At 39.2% G+C, this 19,246-nt stretch overlaps 1 long non-coding RNA gene and 1 other non-coding gene across 2 annotated transcripts in view; one reads left to right on the top strand and one right to left on the bottom strand.

The window, feature by feature from the left end:
* The window catches only part of LOC111536620, a 39,110-nt gene that overhangs the window by 7,354 nt on the left and 12,510 nt on the right, over nt 1–19,246 (bottom strand). The window lies entirely within an intron of this gene.
* Nucleotides 13,576–13,704, top strand: LOC111536713. The gene has a single exon (XR_002729800.1). It is a non-coding gene; the product is annotated as a small nucleolar RNA SNORA64/SNORA10 family (small nucleolar RNA).

The following is a 19,246-nucleotide window of genomic DNA, read 5'->3' as shown; positions in this document are numbered from 1 at the left end:
TCTCGGCCTCCCAAAGTGCTGGGATTACAGGCTTGAGCCACCGCGCCAGGCCATATAACATTATTGGTAAGACACGCACACTGACAACTTGGCTATCTGCTTGATTGAGTATAAATGTGTGGTGTGGCCGGGCACGGTGGCTCAAGCCTGTAATCCCAGCACTTTGGGAGGCTGAGACGGGCGGATCACGAGGTCAGGAGATCGAGACCACCCTGGCTAACACTGTGAAACCCCGCCTCTACTAAAAAATACAAAAAAAACTAACCGGGCGAGGTGGCATGCGCCTGTAGTCCCAGCTACTGGGGAGGCTGAGGCAGGAGAATGGCGTAAAACCGGGAGGCGGAGCTTGCAGTGAGCTGAGATCAGGCCACTGCACTCCAGCCTGGGCAACAGAGCCAGACTCTGTCTCAAAAAAAAAAAAAAAAAAAAAAAAAAGTCTGGTGTACGTGCCTTCAAAACAGGGCCTAGATTTTTAGCATAAGAATAAAACTGCAGATCCTTTTTTAAAATGCTACTTTATTTGTTTATTTATTGAGATGGAATTTCACTCTGTCACCCAGACTGGAGTGCAGTGGTACAATCTCAACCCATTCTAACCTCTGCCTCCCCGGCTCAAGCAATCCTCCCACTTCAGCCTCTTGAGTAGCTGGGACCAGAGGTATGCAACCATGCCAGGCTATTTTTTTTTTTTTTTTTTTTTTGTATTTTTGGTAGAAATGAGGTTTCTCCATGTTGCCCAGGCTGGTCTCAAATTCCTGAGCTTAGGAGGGCCACCCGCCTTGGCCTCCCAACATGCTGGGATTACAGGCATGAGCCACCATGTCCTGCCTAAAAATACCACTTTAAAGACCCTTATGGTTATCAGTCTGGAATCTACCCTTTCAATGCTTTGAATGTCTGAATCAGAAGATCTTAAAAACTAGTTCTTTCTTTACACTTAATGGGTTTATTTGGGAAAGCAGAAAATTTTGGGGATTTTATTTTATTATTTTTTGATATTATTAACATACACTTTAGATAGATCTACAATGCCAATTTATAACTAAGGCAATTATCTGAGTAAGTCAGACCAAAATATCCACTCTTACCTCCTTTTATGAAGCATTTTGCTCTGTTCTTCAATGCTCAAGTTGCAGCACTGAAGTGGTGTCTCAAGTGATAATGAAGTTGATGTTAAACTCTCTATATGTCTTAAATAATAAGTCTTAGAAGTGGAACAGGAGTGATCCTCTATTAACCACCTACTTTCCTAAATGAGGAAACTCAAGCCCAGAGAGGTGAAGTGGCTTGCCCCAAATCGTGAAACTAAACGTTGGCACAGCTGGAGTACAACTAGGTCTCCAGCTTTATGGTCTAGTGTACTTATAACTTCAAGAGACAGACTGAGACCGGGCGTTATGGCTCATGCCTGTAATCCCAGCACTTTGGGAGGCCGATGTAAGAGAATCACTTGAGCCCAGGAGTTTGAGATCAGCCTGGGCAACGTGGCAACACCCTGTCTTTACCAAAAAAAAAAAAGAAAGAAAAAATAAGAGACCACCACAAGTTTTAATTGGTTGCGCCCAAAAGTATAAAATAAGTTTATCAGGCAGTACATCTCCATGCATACCAACCATACGGGAGTTCATTGTCAGCAAGGCTGCAAAAAAAAAAAAAAAAAGTATATAAAGGTTTCTGTTTAATGGAACTTTCTTGCTTTTAAAATGATAACAGAAGTCGCTGGGGGTGGTGGCTCATGCCTGGAATCCAAGCACTTTCAGAGGCCGAGGTGGGCGGATCACTTGAAGTCAGGAGTTCGAGACCAGCCTGGACAACATGGTGAAACTCCATCTCTACTAAAAATACAAAATTAGCTGGGTGTGGTGGTGTATACCTGTAGTCCCAGTTATTCAGGAGGCTGAGGCAAGAGAATCACTTGAACCCGGGAGGCAGAGGTTGCAATGAGCCAAGATAGCACCACTGCACTCCAGCCTGAGTGACAGACTTATTATATCTGGTAGATTTTTTTGTAGATTCTTCTCTGTAGAAGATCATGTTATGTGTGATTAAGGAGAGCTTTAACTGCTTTCCTTCCAATTTGGATGCCTTTTATTTCTTGCCTTATTACACTGAGTAGAACTTCTAGTACAATGTTGAATAGAATCGGTGAAAGCAAACCTCACCTTATTCCTGATCTTAAGAGCAGCCTTTCACTTTTTTTCCCTTTATTGATACATAATATTTGACATATTTATGGGAAAATTATCAGTGCTTCTTACATGCATAAAATGTGTAATGATCAAGTCAGGGTATGTGAGGTATCCATCACTTTGAGTATTTATCATTTCTGTGCCTTGGTAACATTTCATGTCCTCTTTTCTATCGAAAAACATTCACTTTTTTAAACCACTAATGTGATATAGACTACAAAGTTTTCATGGACAACTTTGGTCAAATTGAGAAAGTTTTTTTCAATTTCTAGTATCTTGAGATACTAGACATGACATCTTTTTAAACTTTTGTAGGTTTTTGAAGGTTAAACAAAAGATAAAATAATCATCATAAACAGAAGGACATCAATGTTTTTCCATTAAAAAGATTCCTGAGAGGGCAGATGTTATATATGAAAGTGCCTAAATAGAGTTCTTTTTATGAGACAAGATCTTGCTCTGTTGCCCAAGGTGAAAGGCAATGGTGCAATCACTGCTCACTGCAACCTCGACCTCCTGGGCTCAACTGATCCTCTCACCTTAGCCTCCCACCTTGCTTCCCAAGTAGCTGGGACCACAGGCATGCGTCATCATGCCTTTTATTTTATTTCATTTTTGTAGAGACAAAGTCTTACTATGTTGCCTAGGTCGGTCTTGAACTCCTGGCCTCAAGCAATCCTCCTGCTTTAGCCTCCCAAAGTCCTGGGACTATAGACGTGAGCTACCGCACCCGGCCTAAATAGAGTTCTTATGCATTTCTAGAGACAACTCAGGGACTTATTGTTACATATTCTTCTGCAAATGACTTCAAAAGAAGAGGGTGTAAAAATCATATTTTTAATAAAGAGGTTGAAGAAAGCATAAGAAATGTTTCAAAAGCAGTACTTTTTAAAATATAATAATGATTTTGAAAGTTATTTCAACATCACTTATATCTGCCATAATGGAATTATAACCTTAATAGGAAGCTGTCTCGAGTTTTGTAAAGAGGTTTTCTTATGACACAATAAAGCAAATACTAAAAATCAGTAATATTTCCTACAAGTTTTGGTTGCATACCTGGGTGTGGTGGAATGTGCCTGTAGTCTCAGCTATGCTGGAGGCTGAGGTGGGAGGATCACTTGAGCCCCGGAATTTGAGGCTGCAGTAAGCTATGCTCATGCCACTGCACTCCAGCCTGGGCAACAGAGCAAGACCATGTCTGGGAAAAAATATATAAAGAAGATGTATCTATTTTTTGTTGAGATGAGGTCTCACTCTGTTGCCCAGGCCAGTCTTGAATTCCTGGCCTCAAGCGATCCTCCCATCTCAGCCTCCCAAAATGCTGGGATTACAGGCATGAGTCATGGTGCCTGGCCTGAATTATGAACTTTTCATGCCTTTGTGAACGCTTTGATGGATGCGTGAATTGAACGTTCATTGAAATGATCAGAATAGGTAAAGCATCTGATTTATATATTTTGGGAAGTGAGAGTCTTTAATTATAGGAAAAGTCCACATGAGGTCTACATATTTATTTTTCAAATTGATGTGACTCAGTGCCATAGACTCCCTCCCTCCTCCACCCATTTATACTGAGCCTTCTTATTCAGAACAGCAGAAAGTTGAGGCACTTAAAGTTGAAGCACTTATCTGAATGATTAAACCCAGATCAACAAGTGAAGAGCAATTGTAACAGCACAAAAAGAAGACCAAAAAGGGGCTTTTTGTTCTTTTTTTTTTTTTTTTTTTTTTTTGCTGAGGGGTGCAGGGCTTTAAAATAATTCATTTATGAACTGAATGGTCTTCTTTACAGAAGATCTTTCCATTCATTCAAAGAAATATCGTATGCTAAGGAGACATGCAGGAAGGGGAAAAGATGAAAACCCAGGGAATAAAAAGCAAACCTGCCTCCTAAAAATTAACGAATCAACTGAAATATTGCATAATCAAACACTGTTGTCTAAGGTTAAGGTTGCTAGATATGGCATGAGGCATACTAATACTAAAAAAAATTATTTGTTGTTTATCTCAAATTCAGATTTAACTGGGCATACTGTCATTTTATTTGCTAAATCTGGCAACTCTAATAAGGTGTTACACCCTCACATCTGTGGCATTTAAAATTCAGAGTTGGGTTTTATAATTTAACATCCTTTAAAAAGCAAAGCATTTTTACACTGCTGTGTGTAGGGGGAAAAAAAACACTCTTCCCCGACTGTAAAAAAAAAAAAAAAAATTTGAAACCTAACTGTTCCATGATTTCTGTAAAGGTTTTGCAAAATTCATTTACAGAAATTAGATTCTAAGTTCCTATGTGATGTCAACATCAGTGTAAGACAAAGTTCTAGGATTGTAAGTTTTCCAGTTATCCGTGGATGCACTACCTTCTCAATCAGAGCATTGTATTTATGTATTAATGCCAGAGTTTATGTTTCAGTGAGCTTGGGGGAAGGGGAAAAATTCAGGAACACCGCTTTGCTATTAGTCCTGGCGCAGTGAGCACAATGTAGGCTCTGTATCTGCTTAGTACTTGCTGAGCAACAGAGGGTTAACATCTTTTTCAATGTTGCCACTCAAATTGCTGCTTACCATCTAAAGTACAGGGCACAGAGTGGAGAGAAAGGCCACAAGGGTCATTATGCTTTGGTTGGAAAAGACGTATTATTATTTTCATTCTATTCAATGCCAACAACCCGTTTAGTAAAGGACAAAATTGGAAATTCTCCACTTTACTCTTGAGGACTGTTTTATTTCTACAACCTGAGGAAAAGAAAGAAGGCTTTACAAATGCATCACTGCAATTGTCAGGGCCTTTTGATGCCCACAGGCGGCCCTCATCCAATTACACTATGCTCATTGTTGAAACAATTGAATTTCATTTCTTCCTTATATTGTGTTTAAATTTTTTTTGGATGTTGTCTAGCTACTGCTGTAGAATTCAAATATTTTAACATCTGGTAGCTGAGGCTTGCTTCGTGAAACCAACATATTATTTGGTCAGTCACTGAAGGAAATTAATTATATAAGGTTTCAGCTTGGAGAAATCTCTCTTCTGTAAAGATATATTCTATTTCATTTGTACCACCGTGTGTCACTTATTCCTTTTTGCTGTGTATTATAGTTGTGTGCATGGTTCATCTCCTCTATTCAACCATGTAGTCTGCTCATCTTAATCTGCTCATGCAGAATTTTATATTATACACCATAGTTTCTTTCAGTTTAGTTTTTTGTTTGTTTGTTTGTTGTTAATACAGACAGTCTCCCTATGTTGCTCAGTCTTGTCTCAAACTCCTGGGCTCAAGCGATCCTGCCACCTCGACCTTCCAAAGTGCTAGGATTACAGGCGTGAGACACCATGCCCAGTCACATCACATCATAGTTTTTGTTTTTGTTTTTGTTTGGTTTGGTCTTTTTTTGTGGGAGAAGTATCATAGGTTCTTGATAAATATTTGTTGAATTTGGCCGGGTGCAGTGGCTGATGCCTGTAATACCAGCACTTGGGGAGGCCAAGTTGGGAATTTGAGACCAGCCTGGGCAACACAGTGAGAATGTGTCTTCACAAAAAAAAAAAAAAAAAAGAAAGAAAGAAAGAAAGAAAAGAAAAAAAATTAGCTGGGCGTGGTAGCCTGTGCCTGTAGTCCCTGCTACTTGGGTGGCTGAGGTGAGAGGATGGTTTGAGCTCAGGAGTTCGAGGCTGCAGTGAGCCACGATTGGTGTCACTGCACTCCAGCCTGAACGACAGAGCGTGAACCTATCTCAAAAATGGATAGATAGCCGGGCGCGGTGGCTCAAGCCTGTAATCCCAGCACTTTGGGAGGCCGAGACGGGCGGATCACGAGGTCAGGAGATCGAGACCATCCTGGCTAATACGGTGAAACCCCGTCTCTACTAAAAAAAATACAAAAAACTAGCCGGGCGACGAGGCGGGCGCCTGTAGTCCCAGCTACTCGGGAGGCTGAGACAGGAGAATGCCCTGAACCCGGGAGGCGGAGCTTGCAGTGAGCTGAGATCCGGCCACTGCACTCCAGCCTGGGTGGCAGAGCGAGACTCCGTCTCAAAAAAAAAAAAAAAAAAAAAAAAATGGATAGATAGATAAATAGATAGGTAGATAGATAGATAGATTTGTTGAATGGATGAAAGTGTGAACTGTTTTTTTGTTTTTATATATATTTTTTGTACAATGATCAGAGGCATACCCAGATGTCTGGGGCTTCCAAGCAAATAACTCCAAAAAGAATTTCTTCCCTTTCATTAACTTGAAATAAAAGGCTTTAGACTTCTGTTATCCAGGACTACTTGGAAGCAGAGAGAAAGAGGAGAAAGGTTTTGGCATTTTCCCCACAGACAAAATCTAAACTTCTTGGGCCCCTGTCGGTAGATACAGAGGTTTAATTATATTAAATAAAATTAAATAATAGTGGTAAGAGGTGAGGGTTAACTCTAAGTGCAGTGTATTCCAGAGTCTTAAAGCAGGTCTCTTATTCATTATTAGTTGGATTTTAGGTCAGTGTAGTTTTGCGTATCTGTAGGATGACTTGAATGTAGCCAGAGAGAGGATGACAAACACTGGAGGGCTAGAAATGTTACTATGATATGGGGAACAGAGATGTGAAAAAAACCTTGGATACAACCATGGGAAGAACAGTGCATAGTAAGAAAAATGAGGAAGGGGCCACGTGAAAAAAGTTGGAGGCTAATTTAGAGATTCTGCTGAGAAGAAGACCAAGAGAATATATTTAGTATTCAAGAGGTTAAGGACATAATTTTGAATCTAGAGAGAGGTGGTCCTAGATTCCAGATCAAAGGCAATGCTCTTCCTTAAAAATACAGGTGGGAGGGAAGGAGAAAACATAAAATACAAAGAGAATGAAGAGATAGATGGTGAGGTCAAGCAAAAAATGCTAAAACTAGTGAGGAAGAATTGGGGATCCCACAGAATAAGGCTAAAGTAATGAGTTTAGGCACTATACTGGAAAATCGGATTAAGACTTTTGAAATTTGATTAATCAACTTAAAAAGGATACTGGACCTTACTATGTACCAGTCATTGTACCAGGTTCTTTTTCTATTATATCTTATTTAATCTTCAAATAACTAAATAAAAATGTTTATCTCCATTTTCCAGATTTCAAAAAATGTGGCTCATATACATCATATTCAAGATCACACAGATAGTGGGAAATTGAAAAAGAATTCCAACTCAGGAATAATTTAAGGGGTTCCTGACAGACTCGAATCCCACATCCTTTCCAGTACACTTAATGAATGGAGCTTGACTCAGAAGGGTTCAAATAACTATGCATCTCTATAATATTTACTACTATATAGTTTATTTGTTACCCTCTGAGATTTGATAACACTGAAATATAGTAATTTTGTAATAAATAAAGGCAACTGAAATCCTAAAGAGGATGGAGATCAGAAGGGAAATTACATTGCTCGGAAAGCGTATTTCCCCTTTCCTGAAGGTGTGACTACAGAAAAATACATGCCTGGACTCCCTCTAACACCTCTCAACCCCCATATCTCTCAATTCCCTAATTCTAGGAACTAGTTTTATGTAGTCACCTCTTACAGGTGTGCCCTCACCTCATGTGCCAACCCAATCCAGATTCTAAATGGGGGAGGGGAAAGGCAAAGCAACTTGGTGGCTATTCACATCACTCAGTTCACATCACATCACTCAGACTGAGACCTTTTGTTCGACTTTTGATGTGGATCCTGTCAATAACTTGTGCTCCTTCTGACTTTAATAGCTCTTCAATTGATTTCCTGCTTTCTCCCTCCCTTCTCCATCCGGCTACTTCAAATCATTTCAGGGACCGTATTACTTGACCTTAAACTCTGCACTTGTCAACACTGACTCATTGGTTCCTGGAGCCACATCTTCCAGATGCTGACCACTACTAGCACTTCATCCAATTCTATTATTAACAATAATAAAACTGATGAAGCACTGTTAAATTTGTTCTTTTACCTGGACCTTACAATCGTGTATACTTGGGTGCATGTATATCTTTTTAAAAATTGTTGTTGGGACCTTACATGTCATGAACTTAGCTAACTCATTAAGTCTAATCAGATATGTAAAAGAAAGTTAATGATCACAGTCTAAAAATAGAATCTGAACTCTAGAAAGTCTTAATTTGCAATACAGAGCAGTGAGGTCCACAGAAATGGCTTTTTACAGAGGATTCCTTTCCCAAATTAAGAAAAACACTATATGATTCCTTGGCACAGAATTAGACCTTACAAAAAGAAACTTCTGGTACATGTATTTTCTTTTTCCTTTTCTTTTTTCGAAACAGGGTCTCACTCTGTTGCCCAGGTTGGAGTGCAGTGGCCATCACTCAACCTCCAGGACTCAAGTGATCCTCCCACCTCAGCCTCCTGAGTAGCTGGGACCACAGGTCCCAGGCGCACCACCATGCCTGGCTAATTTTTTAAATTTTTGGTAGAGATAGGTTCTCCCTATGTTTCCCAGACTGGTCTCCAACTCCCAGGCTCAAGGCTGGTCTCCAACTCCCAGGTTGAAGTGATCCACCCACCTCAGCCTCCCAAAGTGCTGTAATTACAGGTGAAAGACATCACAATTACAGGTGAGAGCCGCCACAATTACAAATGAGTTCCTTATCCTCATTTGAAGGATAAGGAACTTGAAGAATTGTGAGTCGTTCTCAGACATGAGGTTAGCAGAGCTCCTTTTCCGGATTAATAGACCAGCACTCTTAGACTTAAACCCTGTTGTATTCTGACTATTCCTTTTCCTATTAACTAATACACTGTTTTTTGTTTTGTTTTGTTTTTGGAGGTTTCTTTTCTAAGACAGGGTCTCACTCTGTCGCCCACGCTGGAGTGCGGTGGTGAGATCAGAGCTCAAAGCCTCAACTTCCCAGGGTCAAGCAATCTTCCTGCCTTGGCCTCTCAAAGTGCTGGGATTACAGGTGTGAGCCAATGCACCTGGCTCAGATCTATCTTTGAACTCAAGTCCTCACATGCTTGTGTTTTGTCCTTTGCCTCCATGGGTGTTTCTCTTTCACCTAGAAATTCTCAAATATTAGAGGGCACTAAAATCACCTGGGACGCTTGTTAAAATGTGGATTCAGGGACGTCAACCCCAAGAGATCTGATTTAGGATGTCTGGAGGAGGGACTCAAGAATCTCAATTTTAACAAGTATCCATGTGATTCTGATGCAGGGAGTCAAAAGACCACCCTTTGAGAAACGCTATTTTAACTAGTTTGAAACAAAGCTCCAGTCAAATAATTCTGAAAGTGAAAATGCTGGGGTATTATTCAATTTGAGTGTTGTGTTGCCTTGAGTTATAGGGCTCTTACACAATGTGAAATGAATAATGTGGAATGTTGTTCACTGCAATAAAATGTCAACATTTCAAGTCTTTTTTCAAAAGACTTCTTAAGAGTTGCTCTTTCCACACACGGTCCTGTTTAAAAGGAATTACAGCTGCTCCTACTTTTATAACTAGCACGTCCAAATCTGCCTATAAAATATTTAAAATGAACAAAGTACAATTATAGCTATATTTACAGTTGTGTAGAACAAATCCATTGCCTTCAAAATTATAAGTCTGGCTAAGTAAAACTAACCAAAAACTCTACTGAAAAACAATGGAATTTTTAAGCACATAAGCAATGGAACAAATCACATGTGGAAAAATCAATAGATTTAGACTACACAAAAATGGAAAAAGTTGAAGCTCAAAAGCCATTACTAAACAAGAAAACCTAAAACACAAGCCACAAACTGGGAAAATATTTGCAACAAACATTAAGAAGGGTTGATAGATTTGAAATATAAAAAAGCTCACAAAAGTCAAAAGGGAACATGGATAAAGAACAAGAACAGAGATAAATACATATGGGACAAGTTTAAGAACTTAATGGTATACATATTTTTTAACATTCAGCATTTTAAAACACCAGTGATATATACCATTTTTGTCAGTCAAATTAAGAACTTTTAAGGGATTGAGAGAAATTTCAGTGAAATGGATACGCACTCACAAACACTGCTAGTATAATAGATGGGCAAATTGGTGTAAAGTTTTTTTGTTGTTGTTTTTTGTTTTTAAACAAGGTCTCACTCTGTCGCCCAGGCTGGAGTGCAGTGGCACAATCACAGCTCACTGCAGCCTCAACCTCTAAGGCTCAAGGGATTCTCCCACCTCAGCCTCCTGAGTGGCTGGAACTACAAAAGGCCACCATGTCCAGCTAATTTATTTATTTATTTATTTATCTATCTATCTATCTATCTATCTATCTATCTATCTATCTATCTATCTATTTATGTATTGTAGAGTTGAGGGACTCACTTTTTTGCCCAGCCTAGTCTCAAACTCCTGGGCTCAAGTGAATCCTCCCTGCCTCAGCCTCCCAGTGCAAAGATTATAGGTATGAGCCAGTAAGCCAAGCCTCAAACTTTCTTTAAAACAGTTTAAAAATTCTTACTATGAAAGTTTTTTGGAAAAAAAAAATCACAAACTTAGTTAATTCCTTTCTAAGTCTCTAGTCTAATCGGAAATTTAGAAAAAGGATTAAGAACAGAATTATTATTATTATTATTATTATTATTATTATTATTATTATTATTTGAGACTTTGAGACTTGAGTCTTACTCTGTCACCCAGACTGGAGTGCGATGGCGCAATCTCAGCTCACTGCAACCTCTGCCTCCCGGGTTCTAGCAATTCTGCTGCCTCAGCCTCCCGAGTAGCTGAGATTACAGGCACCTACCAACACGCTCAGCTAGTTTTTTGTACTTGTAGTAGAGACGGGGTTTCACCATATCTCATCATGTTGGCCAGGCTGGTCTTGAACTCCTGACCTCAGGTGATCCACCCACCTCGGCCTCCCAAACTGCTGGGATACAGGCATGAGCCACCATGCCCAGCCAAGAATTATTTTTAAGATGAAAAAATTAGAATCAATCCAAAGATGAAAAAAGAATGTTTAAAGAAATAATCCATGGTATATGCACATGACAATGTTACATAGCAATTTAAAATGGTTTTTTCAAGCACTTAATGGTGCTTAAAATGTTTCAGATACAAGAATGCTTTGAAAAGCAAGATATGGCATTTATACATGATATGATCCCAATTTTCTTTTAAAACATTTTTATATGCATATAAAAAAAGCTGTAAATAAATAAATCAAAATGCTAACAGCTGTTATCTATGGGTGTTAAGGTTTTTATTCTTCTTTTTAGTGATTATCTGTGCTATCAATTCTCTACAATGACCATATGTTACTCTAATAATCAGAAAATGCAATAAAAGGTATTTCAAAAGCTCCTCTGAAAACACAACATAAAAAAGGAAAAGTTGTCAACTTAATTAACTTATAGTTTGCAAGTGACAGAGAACACTCACCACTTATTTCTGTAGCAGGCACTGGAATCCATTTATGGAATGCCAGTGACCTTATATTCTCAAGACAACTGCTTATCTGTCTCTCTAATTGGAAGAGGGGGATATGGAGAAAAGACAACAGTCTCTAGGAACAGATGTCTGAAGGGAGATAAACCAAGTATCGGGGTAAAGTAAAAGGAACATTTTACTAACAATCCTTAGTCTAACTATATTCTAATTTAGAACTCTTAGCCCAAAACATTTCTCCTTGTACAAACTGGTATACCAGTTGATCAACATAACTAACACCACTAATATTTTAAAAAATATATAGGAAAGGCTGTCTTGCATGAATTTAAATTTGCAATCATATGAGCAATGTAATTTCTTCCTTAAAGGTTAGATGACTGGATAGGGGTTAATTTTGATAATGAAAAGACTGAAAAAGAATATGACACATGCTGGATTACTTCACCCACCCTACCAAAGACCAACTTTGTATAAGAAAATACTAAAGAATCTTAGTCAGGCCTCCATATTAATTTTGTATTGGTAATGCTTGATAGAGAGTTCACGGGACATAGATAATTCTAGTATATTATGTTCTAGCTGAATACCCAACTAGAACCCAAATGTCTTCATATTAAAATCAGCATGGCAAATGGCCCCTTCTTGGTTGCTAGGCAAACAAAAACAAACTGGGGGTCACTTCAGGGAACCTGGGAGGAAGGCAGAGCCAAGGTTTTCTCCCAGGTCCATAGGAGGTCATGACTTGAGCATTCCCAAACTGAAAGAGGGAAATTACATTTGGTGAATTTCATTCTCCATATTAAAAGGATAGGTTCAAAATTGAGAGATTTCATAGGTTGATGCACTATATCTAACTAATCAAATCTCTGCCCAGGGCTAGATATGCCAGCTGACAACTGGGTAGCCACTGTATACAACATACATTGTAGCTGGATTAAGGCACTGGATGAAAGAACTAGCAAGGAGTTCTTGCTTTAGCAAAGCTAACACTTTAGCAAAGATGAGTCTACTTTATTTAAACCTATCCTTTGGAAGTTAGCAAAAGAAATGAGAGACTAACAGCACACATGGAAAGGCAGATATTGTAAGGATCTTGTGAAGTGTGAGGAGGAGGGTTACTTAAATAACAGAAGAGAATGGGTGAAAGAGCCCTAAAGACAGATTTTTGCCTATTATCAATTCCGTAGACATTTATTGAGCCAGGCATTGTGTGAGTCCTGGAGATACAAGGAAAAAGGGCCTTTCCTTAAAGATTTCATGGTCTAACAGGGCACAGTGACTCATACCCATAATCCCAGCACTTTGGGAGGCAGGGGTGTAAGGATCACTTGAGCCCAGGAGTTGGAGACCAGCCTGGTCAATATGGTGAGATCCTGTCTCTACAAAAAAAAAAAAAAAATTAGTTGGTGTGTGGTGCACACCTGTAGTCCCAGCTACTCAGGAGGCTAAGGTGGGAGGATCGCTTGAGCTTAGGAGGTCAAGGCTGCAGTGAGCTGTGATTGAGCCAGCGCACTCCAGCCTGGGTGACAGAGCGATACCTTGCCTAAAAACAAAAGAAAAATGGATAAAGATTTCATGGTCTAGTGGGGAAGATAGATACGTGAATTACAAAGTATAGTCAAGTCCTACATACTGGTAAAAACTCTGGCAGACAATTCAGTCTCTTCATCTTTCTTCAAACATTTATTTGCTCTATTGTATACCTAGGACTTAGAAACTACAGATACAAAGACCAGTATGATAGGGTCACTGCCCTTAAGGAGGTTATTGTAGTCTAGTTGGGGAAATAGACATATCAACAATGGCAATGGCAACAAAATGCTACGAACACTAGGTGTAAGATGTTATGAGACTGAGCTCAGCGGCTCAAGCCACCACTTTGTGAGGCCAAGGAGAGAGGATGGCTTCAGCCCAGGAGGTCAAGACTGTAGCGAGCTGTGATCATGCCATGGCACTCCAGCCTGGCCTACACTGTCTCTTTAAAAAAAAAAAAAAAAAGTCACAAGACTCTTAGCTATCCATAGTTACACTTGGCCTCACCTGTGCAACTTTCTTAATGGGGAGAGAGAGATCTCTTTGGGAACTCAGATTGGCCTTATGGTGGCCTCTCTTTCTTTGAGGGGCACAACAGGTCCTGGATGATGGGGGGGAAAAGATGTTATGAGAATGCAGACCTAGACACATTAGCTTTGCCTGGAAGGGTTAGAGAAATCATCTCCAAGGATATGCCATTTGATGTGGGACTTGAAGAATAGTTAGGTATCTGCTAGATTAAAAAGGAATGTGAGAGCAGGCCTCAGAGAGGAACAGAGCGTAAATGATGATTTACTGTTTACCAATACTATGTGCCAGGCACTGTATTAGGTGGTTTATATGTTATATTTTATCCTTCATTCAATAACAATTTATTGAGCATGTGCTATATACCTAGCACTATGTTGAGGTGCCAATTGTCTGAATTTTCCCATGAGGATACCAAGGCACACAGAGATGAAGTGACTTTTCCAAAGCCACACAGATAGTAAGAGATAGAGACAGATTTAAACCAAATTCTGACTCTCTCCTAAACACACATGTTTTCAATTCCACTCTCCCAAGCTGGATTATATAGGTATACAGGCAAATTTGGGAACTAATGAAATATCTGGTGTGGCTAGAATATATAAGGGAATGTGGGAGTTGAGGGAGGGGGTGAAGAGCAGCTGCAGAAAATCTGTGGAATGTTTCACTAATTTGCATGTTAATGTTTCAATATCTGATCATTTGCATTTGCTTTTAGAAAAAGAAATAATTTCTTTTTTCCTGCCTTTCTGAGAAGATCCTGGAATAGGTACAATAACAACTTAAGTTTTTAAAAACTTATGACCCAATAATGTGGAGGCGGAAAAACAAAACAAAAAGGAATTAAAATTGATTATCAATGCAATCATTTTTTACTTGCAATTACTTTAAAACATCATAAGTTATGAATATTTATCATCTTGCTTTCCAGACAATATACTAGGACCCAACCAATGATTAGAGAACAGCTGTCTGAAGCAAATATGCAGAAGAGTACCAAATAAAAAAGACAGCTTTCATGTTGAATCATAACTATATTGTGTTTGGAGAGTTCCATGTTTTCTTATTCCAGAAAACATTGCCAAAATCTGCATATACCTTGAAAACTCATTACCTATGAAATTAAATCTTGTTAAACGATCTATAAATGTGTTGAGTAGTGTTACAAAATAAAAGGAAGTGTTTTGCAATTAAGATTGAATTGTTGAGCAGTACAAACCAACAGTCATTTCATGATATTTCTTTTCTTTTTTTAAGTAGGAGTCTCAGGCCGGGCACGATGGCTCATGCCTGTAATCCTAACACTTTGGAAAGCTGAGGTGGGTGGATCACTGGAGGCCAGGAGTTTAAGACCAGCCTGGCCAACATGGTGAAACCCTGTCTCTACTAAAAATACAAAAAATTAGCCAGGTGTGGTGGCGCAAGCCTGTAATCCTGGCTACTGGGGAGGCTGAGGCACTAGAATCATTTGAAGCTGGGAGGCAGAGGTGGCAGTGAGTCGAGATTGCACCACTGCACTCCAGCCTGAGCTTCAGAGCGAGACTCTGTCTCACAAAAAGAAAAAAGGAAGGAAGGAAGGACAAAAGGAAGGAAGGAAGGAAGGAAGGAAGGAAGGAAGGAAGGAAGGAAGGAAGGCAGGAAGGAAGAAAGGGAGGGAGGGAGGGAAGGAGGGATGAAGGAAGAGAGAGAAGAGAGAAAGAAAAGAAAGAAAGAGAGAGAGAGAGAAGGAAGGAAGGAAGGGAGGGAGAGGGAGGGAGGGAGAGTCTTGCTCTGTCACCCAGGCTGGAGTGCAGTGGCTCAATGACAGCTCACTGTAGCCTCCAATTTCTAGGCTTGAGGGATCCTCCTGCCTCAGTCTCCTGAGTAACTGGGACTACAGGTGTGCACCACCATGCCCTGCTAATTTTTTAAATTGTTTATAGTGACAGGGGTCTCGTTTTCCTGCCCAGGCTGGTTTTGAATGCCAGGCTTCAAGCAATCTTTCCTTTCCACCTCCCAAAGTGTTGGGATTACAGGCGTGAGCCACCTACTGGCCTCCTGGTATTTCTATAAAGCCTTCAGGGCAGTAATTGAAATTACCTATTTTAGGGATCCTGGAAAAGAATTGTACCTTGCATTGAGATTTAAGATGTTGGTTTTAAGTTTGTAGATGTTACTGTTTAAGCAAATAGTTTCCATGGAGTACCAAAACATTAAATTAATTTAATGGTTTATAATAGGAATAAGTGAAAATATAGAAATTAGCTATGAGCATAGCACTTTCACTTTATATAATTTTAAATAATTAAAAAACTGTGTATTTCTTGAATTTATATAATACTTTACGCTTTCATACAGTTATAAATTATGTATCAGTTTCCCTTTTAGAAATGAAACTCGTATTTCTAATTATTTATAAAATGCTATAAGGCATTTGGAACAAATTACAGTTCTACTGATAAGCATTCACTTAGCCCAATTTTCTGACCTGCACTTTGGAGGCTGAGCTGTTCCAAATCTTCAGAGCATTTTCCTTCCTCCACAAAAAAAAAAAAAAAAAAAAAAAAAAGTTGATATAAATGTTAATGAAGGTATTGATTCATTTTTGAAAAATAATATATTTAATTCAAAATGGAAAACAAGGCACAGGAAAGATCTTAATGTTCTGAATCATTTCTGGTTAAAAAATACATATTACTATTTTAAATATTGCAAGACAAATTCAAAAGACGAAAGAATCCTTGACAACTGGTTCTCATCTTGCACATCCATTCTGTGCATCTGGGGAGCTCCAATACATAAGCATATGTTGCTGGGGGCTAGGAGAGGCTGGTATTTACATTCAGATTTAAAGGAAGTATTGCCAACCCTTTGCAATCTGTTACCTATGCTTCTCTCATTTGTGGGATTTCTCTTCTGTAAAAGTTGAAATTCACACTAATCCACAGAGATTATGCCATTTTAATGAGCAGTACCTGCTTTGATGAAGGTAAAAAAGAAATTGGAAAGCTTTTTAAAAAGCTGCAATTTATTTATCAGCTTTGATGAAGAGAAAAGAAAGGGTCTATTCCTTTAACAGAAAAATAAGAAACATGTATACTCAAAGATCAGGTAACGGAGAAAGGAGACTTAAGGAAGCAAAGCAAATGAAGCCTTTCCATTGTGTGGCAGAATTACCTGACAAGGGACCTCTTTGCAGACTTTGAATTGTTCCTAATGATGTGAATAATTTACTCCAGCCTCCCAAGGAATAATACAGTGACTTTCATGTCTCTTAGAATCAGAGTTATTAATTAGGGAGCAGGTTCAGGGAGCAGCTCAAATAAAGAATCTTTGCATTCTGTGATCTGTCTGGGGTACTGTCTCAAAACTAACAAATCATCTCTCTGCTGAGGTGCTATTCAGATTTTGTCTTACCTTGTATCCTCATCACCCCCTTATCTTGGATTAGATCCTTAAAGCTTGGATTTTTCATTTCCTTTGGTTGACAAGGTTCCTGAACTTGGTCAGTCCAGTACTGGCCCTATACTTCTGCGTAGGTGCAAGACTTTGAAACACACTTATACCCTACTGAGCCGTACCCTATTGTTGACGTCACTTCTGTAGAAAACTAACAGCTGAAAGGGACTCCACCCTACTACATGACGTCCGTTATGGAAATGTCTCTGAAGTACATCATTATGTAGCACATTTGCAAAGCCACATTTAAAACGGAAATATATAAAAAGAAAATTACAATCCTCAAAAGGCCACCTGCTAAAGTGACTTTATAAAAGGACTTGAAAAAAAAAAAGATTAGGGCAAGTCAATTTGCTGTTGCAGGGCTCAGTTTTACTCATCTGTACTGTGAGGGGAGTGGTCTATAATATTCCCTCTAATACAAATATTCCATGGTTTTAATTATCAAATTATTTTACTTTTAAAATTTGATGCTTCAAAAGACCCTAAATTAAGTAAAATTGAATGAACTGTCAGCCATATGCTTTGGGTGTTTTTCTTTTTATAGTGCATTAAATTTAGAATACATTTAATTGGTTTAAAATTACCCCTCTGAAATGGTTTATGTGACCCATAATTCAGAGTTTATCAGGTAGAATAAGTTGGGCTATAATTATGTATTTTCTTTAAAAAATTGGATAAATTGGCCGGTCACAGTGGCTCACATCTGTAATCCCAGCACTTTGGGAGGCTGAGGCAGGTGGATCACTTGAGGCCAGGAGTTCGAGACCAGCCTGGAAGACATGGTGAAACCCTGTCTCTGCTAAAAATACAAAAATCATTAGTCCAGGCACTGTGGCTCATGCCTGTAATTCCAGCACTGAGAGACCGAGGTGGGTGGATCACCTGAGGTCAGGATTTCGAGACCAGCCTGGACAACATGGTGAAACTCTATCTCTACCAAAAACACAAAAATTAGCCAGACGTGGTGGTGCGTGCCTATAATCCCAGCTACTCTGGAGGCTGAGGCAGGAGAATCACTTGAACCTGGGAGGTGGAGGTTGCAGTGAGCTGAGATCATGCCCCTCAACCCCAGTGTGGACAACAGAGCAAAACCCCATCTCAAAAAAAAAAAAGCGCAAATTGGATATATTAAGCCTGCCTTTTAATACCATCTTCTACTATTTTCTCATACCATATATTCTAATACAATATCTTCTAATACTGTCATCTAGGTAATTAGGTTTCAGCATATGAATTTTGGGGGGACATAAACATTCAGACCATAGCATGTAATAAAACATACGTGCTTATCTCAGAGATTTATCACCAGTGAGCTAACCCTTTTTTCAAAGAAGTGAGAAGAAAGGTGCAATCATTAATAGCGTTCCTTTGCCTTATTTTTTTAGATAAAAGTACAGTGAATGCTTCCTGTAAAATCCTTTGGTTCTAATCACAAACTGTAGCATCAGACAAGAGATGGAATCATCCCACACACTCACACATCTCAGCTCCTGCATTACTAGCAAAATGATCTTGGGCAAAAGTTACTTATTCCGTAAATCTTAGTTTTCTCATATGAAAATGGGAAAAATAATGCTTTCGTTAATGAGTTAGTTATTAGCATTAAAGAGATCATGTATATAAAGTTTCTAGTACAAGGCCTAGAAGAAGCTCAATAAGTAGTAGCTATAGTAGTTGCTATTTTATTCCTCCTCACTCCCTCCCACCCGCAAATTTGGCCATTGTGATTTCAAATTTGAAAGGCGAAAAAGAAGAGAGAGTAGACAGCCATCCCATCAGTTGCTTGGTAAGAAACATTGTGAAGACCTAAGATTGTAATAATGAAACAGTGCTAATTTCAATCTGTTTCGTATCATCAGTTATAAACCAACTCCTAAATACCACTTTGAGAACACGGCTCCATCCAGATGCCAAGATAATATTGGAGCAAGCCCAACAATCCAGACAGGGGTCCACAGACTACAGTCTGACGACCCAAACTGTTGTCTGTTCTTGTACGTTTTACTGGCACACTACCATGCCTGTTTGTTTGTTTGTTTGTTTCTGAGACAGAGTCTTGCTCTGTCGCCAGGCTGGAGTGCAGTGGCGTGATCTCAGCTCACCTCACTGCAACCTCCACCTCCAGAGTTCAAGCGATTCTCCTGACTCAGCCTCCTGAGTAGTTGGGATTACA

This window comes from Piliocolobus tephrosceles, chromosome 12 (assembly GCF_002776525.5).
Source record: "Piliocolobus tephrosceles isolate RC106 chromosome 12, ASM277652v3, whole genome shotgun sequence".
NCBI lineage: Eukaryota > Metazoa > Chordata > Mammalia > Primates > Cercopithecidae > Piliocolobus > Piliocolobus tephrosceles.
The sequence above is the reverse complement of the archived record's forward strand: the minus strand, read 5'-3'. Positions and strand labels throughout refer to the sequence as shown.